Source organism: Schistocerca cancellata, chromosome 4 (genome assembly GCF_023864275.1).
Source record: "Schistocerca cancellata isolate TAMUIC-IGC-003103 chromosome 4, iqSchCanc2.1, whole genome shotgun sequence".
NCBI classification, from domain to species: Eukaryota; Metazoa; Arthropoda; class Insecta; order Orthoptera; family Acrididae; genus Schistocerca; species Schistocerca cancellata.
Genome location: NC_064629.1, coordinates 336808255 through 336815036, shown reverse-complemented (window position 1 = coordinate 336815036; position 6782 = coordinate 336808255).

Below are 6782 nucleotides of genomic sequence, written 5' to 3'. Positions count from 1 at the left end.
GGTGTACGGCCAGTGTAGGAGATCGCTCCCCACACCATGATGCCGGGTGTTGGCCCTGTGTGCCTCGGTCGTATGCAGTCCTGATTGTGGCGCTCACCTGCACGGCGCCAAACACGCATACGACCATCATTGGCACCAAGGCAGAAGCGACTCTCATCGCTGAAGACGACACGTCTCCATTCGTCCCTCCATTCACGCCTGTCGCGACACCACTGGAGGCGGGCTGCACGATGTTGGGGCGTGAGCGGAAGACGGCCTAACGGTGTGCGGGACCGTAGCCCAGCTTCATGGAGACGGTTGCGAATGGTCCTCGCCGATACCCCAGGAGCAACAGTGTCCCTAATTTGCTGGGAAGTGGCGGTGCGGTCCCCTACGGCACTGCGTAGGATCCTACGGTCTTGGCGTGCATCCGTGCGTCGCTGCGGTCCGGTCCCAGGTCGACGGGCACGTGCACCTTCCGCCGACCACTGGCGACAACATCGATGTACTGTGGAGACCTCACGCCCCACGTGTTGAGCAATTCGGCGGTACGTCCACCCGGCCTCCCGCATGCCCACTATACGCCCTCGCTCAAAGTCCGTCAACTGCACATACGGTTCACGTCCACGCTGTCGCGGCATGCTACCAGTGTTAAAGACTGCGATGGAGCTCCGTATGCCACGGCAAACTGGCTGACACTGACGGCGGCGGTGCACAAATGCTGCGCAGCTAGCGCCATTCGACGGCCAACACCGTGGTTCCTGGTGTGTCCGCTGTGCCGTGCGTGTGATCATTGCTTGTACAGCCCTCTCGCAGTGTCCGGAGCAAGTATGGTGGGTCTGACACACCGGTGTCAATGTGTTCTTTTTTCCATTTCCAGGAGTGTACTTCGTACAAGTCTCACACCGCAATCCACTACTCACGAACCTACGGCAAAGCCCACACTTCTCACTGATGGTAAAATTATACAGTTATTGAAACAAGAAAACTACTTTATCTAAGTTCCGCTAGTACAATAAGAAGATATTAAGAAAGTGGCTACAATAATCATAAACTTACTCTACAAGGGAAGTAACTACTATTATTAACAGTATTAATCAACAGAAAATGAGAATATAACAAAATACTAACACAGAAAGAAAATAAAACGTCTAATGACACAGTAACGAAACTGAAAACAGTTCCCAAAAATTTCTTCTAAAATTATTTCACCAGAAAACACCAAGAACACCGGTTGCAGGCTACTAAAGTTCCTAAATAAACAACTATACACAAACAATTAATTAGTACTTAGCTTTCGATGCGCCGATACAGCTGCAACTGGTCAGCGCGGAATGTAAACACAGGTAAGAGGTTAAGTTGCTCGATACGAAACACAAATATCAGGTCACAACACAAGAAAGGCGGAGGTAAATGAAGAAACCACTAATAAGTCACTTATATAGTGAATACTATCGCCAAACCGTTAAAATATGAATCTGAAACACAAAAATATATGAAAACTTAGAGAGCGATCTCACACGCAGTCACGCGCTTATGACAACACACCAAAGATCTCTCAATCTTACTGAATTTACCCGCCAAATTACTGATGCTGCCAGTTTGGTTGTACTGTCCGCTACTTTCTCTACAGACAAGACTTCCCAGGACCCACAGTAGACCCGAGTTAGCGTTCAAGTGACGATCCGCTGTGCGCTATATCCAGAGAGATTTTGGGATGCGTATCCGTAATATGCCACGTCTGGGATAGGGTTTGAAGGTGGATCCACCATACATAATGTTCAGAGCGGTGTTTAGAGGCGGATCCACCATGCGTCACATATGTGATAGGGCTCGAAGGTGGACCAATCATGCGTTACGTCCGAAGATGTGTTTTATGTTCGGAGTTTGGTCCACCAGCGAGAAGACCTTGTCATGGGGGACATCGGCGACACACACACAGACACAGGCACACAGGAAACAGAGCAAACGCGCAGCAGCTGTAGAATATGTGGGTGGAGGTGAGTGGATACATTCGAATACAGTGCTATACTATGCCGCCTGACCAGAAAATTAGTTCATTTGCACTAGCAGTTTTTGCACTAGCAATTTTTGAACACGGAACGAGAAGTGATGTAATGGTCGCATGTATAGAAGTGACATAAAATCGATAGAATTACAAAAAATTGCGGAAAATACGTATAAATTGAGGGAAAATACACCAAAATGCGGGTAAATTGAGAAAGTACTTGCATGTCTTCTGGTTGGTGCAGAAAAATTCTTGTACTTGGGAATGAGTATGCGACAGCAAGAGAAAAACGAGAAAACATTGACAGAAAGCATCGGGAACCAGAGAAACAGTCATTTTTTCCTGTCGAGACAGCATTCTACTGTATGTTTATTTAGGTAATAGTGATACACACGAGTTGCCTTTCCTGGAAAAACAGAGAACCATCTACCTCTAAACCTACTTCCATCTGCGTTAAAGGATGGCAGAAAATGGATGGAGTGATCGGTTGAAATGGAGATGTAAAGTAGTACGATTTTAGGTGGACTGATGATGCATTATAGACAGAGAGGGAAATGTTGTTGCTGGTCATTTGACCATTTTTTCCATTGTTCTGTCAGGATGCATCAGTTGTGTGTCAGAGTCTGCTTTCGACTAGTTGTTTGTGACTTAGAGCACTGTCTGCTTGCGATCGTTAACAGCAAACCTCCCGGTCATCAGAGGACTTCCATCTCATGTGTGATGAAACATGACCATCCTGTTTCGACACATTCCTCTAAGATTTATGTGACGTACTCCATCTTCCTGCCACATCTTGGATATAAAATCGAGGCTTCAGTTTCATAACTAAGGTGATTTTAAGTTAGCGACAGGTGTTTGTGAGGTACTGCAATCCTCATGTATAAATGTGCTTGACAGATTGTCTGTTTACATAGTTAGTGGTGGCGTGACATGTAATTTCACATGCCAAACACCACTGCTATGCGTTTATCTGTTTTCTTGTTAGAGGTATTCTCCATTACTAACGATCATAATCTGTAGGACTGATGCAAGCTTAGCACAAATTCTGAACCGTGATCGGATGTGAACAGTGGACGCTATACACCTCTGGAAAGCTATATTCTGCATGTATCACACATAATCGATGTTTTAAGGAATTTACAATTTGTAACCACAGTTTATGGCAGATAAACCTTAAAGAAGGATGTATGTCATCGGTGGAAATATATTTCTTACATTAAAATATTAACAGCATTGCATTCCACGTGACTAATAGGTCGGAAACTGCAGCAATCTAACATCATAGCCCGTTTTATATGCAGAATCGTGTAGCCTGAGGACTGCATGTGTTTATGTTCTCTGTTACCAGACACTAGTACAATTCTTTAGGATTGATGGTGTAGCTGATTTACGTAAAATGCTTAGAACGCCATCTGTCGGAAGCACCATTATGCATAAAAACCACCCGTTACTTGTTCTTCTTAACGGTTTGCTATTACATCACAACATTTTCATATGTACTACTATACGCCAGTAAGGGGTACTAACCCTTCGACATACCCACATCTGGAGAAATGTTGTGCACTTGGATGGGTGCAGAACAGCATTACAGACTCGGTACGCTGCATTCTTTCATGAGAAGCTGAATGTACAACTCTACTTCTGTATTCACTACTGGCCATTAAAATTGGTACACCAAGAGATGACGTGCTACGGACGCGAAATCTAACCGACAGGAAGAAAATGCTGTGATATGCAAATGATTAGCTTTTCAGAGCATTCACGCAAGGTTGGCGCCAGTGGCGACACCTACAACGTCCTGACATGAGGAAAGTTTCCAACCGATTTCTCATACACAAACAGCAATTGACCGGCGTTGCCTGGTGAAACGTTGTTGTGATGCCTCGTGTAAGGAGGAGAAATGCGTACCATCACGTTTCCGACTTTGATAAAGGTCGGATTGTAGCCTATCGCGATAGCGGTTTATCGTATCGCGACGTCGCTGCTCGCTTTGGTTGAGATCCAATGACTGTTAGCAGAATATGGAATCGGTGGGTTCAGGAGGGTGATATGGAACGCCGTGCCGGATCCCAACGGCCTTGTATCACTAGCAGTCGAGATGACAGGATTCTTATCCGCATGGCTGTAACGGATCGTGCAGCCACGTCTCGATCCCTGAGTCAAGAGATGGGGACGTTTGCAAGACAACAACCATCTGCACGAACAGTTCGACGACGTTTGCAGCAGCATGGAGTATCAGCTCGGAGACCATGGCTGCAGTTACCCTTGACGCTGCATCACAGACAGGAGCACCTGCGATTGTGTACTCAACGACGAACCTGGGTGCACGAATGGCAAAACGTCATTTTTTTGGATGAATCCAGGTTCTGTTTACAGCATCATGATGGTCGCATCCGTGTTCGGCGACATCGCGGTGAACGCACATTGGAAGCGTGTATTCGTCATCGCCATACTGGCTTATCACCCGGCGTGATGGTATGGGGCGCCATTGGTTACACGTCTCGATCACCTCTTGTTCGCATTGACGGCACTTTGAACAGTGGACGTTACATTTCAGATGTTTTACGACCCATGGCTCCATTCTTCATTCGATCCCCGCGAAACCCTACATTTCAGCAGGATAATGCACGACCACATGTTGCAGGTCCTGTACGGGCGTTTCTGGATACAGAAAATGTTCGACTACTGCCCTGGCAGCACATTCTCCAGATCTCTTACCAACTGAATACGCCTGATCAATGGTGGCCGGGGAACTGGCTCGTCACAATACGCCAGTCACTACTCTTAATGTACTGCGGTATCGTGTTGAAGCTGCGTGGGCAGCTGTACCTGTACACACGATCCAAGCTCTGTTTGACCCAATGCCCAGGCGTATCAAGGCCGTTATTACGGCCAGAGGTGGTTGTTCTATGTACTTATTTCTCAGGATCTATGCACCCAAATTGCGTGAAAATGTAATCACATGTCAATTGTAGTATAATATATTTGTCCAATGAATACACGTTTATCAACCGCATTTCTTTTTGGTGTAGCAATTTTAATGGCCAGCAGTGTACGTATATGGATATATGGATGATATTAGAATAATTATATATTAATCTGTTTGGCTGCTGACGGCAGACACTCTATTCATCTAAGCCACCGAGAGCACAGAGGATAGTGTGACTGCAGGCACTATCTCGGGCACGCCTCCCGCGAGAGCCACATTCTCACCTTGTGTGTCCACACACTACATTCGTAGTGTCCCTACCCAAGCCATTCATTACTCGTGGAAGACATTCTTACAAAGTCCCGTATGAGTTCGGGTATTATGTGTGCATCCGCACAGAAGAAGGTCATGGCCGGTTTTGCCAGAACTATATACTCATATGGATCTGGTATCTGTTCTTTCGGACATGTATGTCTGGTACGGTAACCAGTATATTTACAGGGGTGCATGGCAGGTTCTCATTGTGACCTACCTGCACGGTGGCAGAGTAGTCAGCCTCCTCACTTTCTCGACCTGTAATCCTACCTGCCCTTACCTGCAGTTCAGCCGCTCATACGTTATTCGGCACCCTGTGACTCTGGACTTATAAAATACGTAGAACTAAGGTTTGGTGAGGAATGTCCATGCTAGTAAATAATGCAACGCAGCTCTGATAAAAGCAGTTATACTCTAGAGACACGTTGGCCTCAAGCTGCTTTGATACAACTTATTACAAGAACTAATTGTAAAATCGTAGTTCACACGCCAGAATACAGCCAAATAGTGGTCAGACAGATATGCCCTATTAAGTAGGTTAAATACCACTGTCGGATACTGACTGCCTTTGGTTGTTGTCTCAATTAGGCTAATCCCAATTGTGATCATATTAAAATAATTCACTCAGCTGCCGTGTGGATCTTTTAATACACAAGGCCAGGATCTTGTATTACCGGATGCCATGGAACTAAGTCTATACTTACACTTGATACCTCACATAAAAATTAGCATGATCATGACCAATTGGTCATAATGATCATGGGCAGAAAACAAAAACAGAATTGCAACAGCAGGAGTGAGCACAGCAGCTGACATACTGTTTTCAATGACTGTCATGTTGTAGCAAGCATTAAGTTTTGCTCAGTTACCAGTTTACGTTTATGCCTCAGTAATTGTCACATTTTAAGATAAACATTCATTCACAGGCAAAATAACTTCACCACCTACACGAACGTTACTTTGTTACGGTCTTATTCAGATACATCCAAAAAGTAAAGCTTACTTTGTAATCTTGCGGGAGCACAAATGCTGGCCATTTGTACTTTTCAACAGTCAAACAGCAAGTCCTCAAGAATGGCGTGCTGTGCGCCCTTCTCCCCCACTAAACCGCTTGAGACAACCACCATCATCTTTTCTTTAAACAGACACATTTTATCCTTTACTTTCCCCTGTTGATTTCTGCGCATATACACTTTCGATTTACACTCTTCTACCAATTTTACTTTGGCCCTCTGCTCTAATTTTTTTTTTCAAATGAACTAATTTTTTACGCTTCAGCAGCCTCTGGTCGGACCAGTGCACCTTCTCCATCCCTACAGAGTGTCCGCCTGTGGATACAGTGTCGTATTTCTCAGCTACCCCTGGTATCCGATGTCCTTCCGCTTTCACGTTCTCGCAAGCCATCGTGCACGCCTATCGCGCCCGACTTGGCTCTTATTGTAACCCTTCGACACACTACCCCCACTCTGGCCGGCTGGCTGTCTGCTATCCCGCTGCATTCTAATCGGCACTCGCTTAATTAAAAAGGCTATAACTTTAGTTTCATTGCCT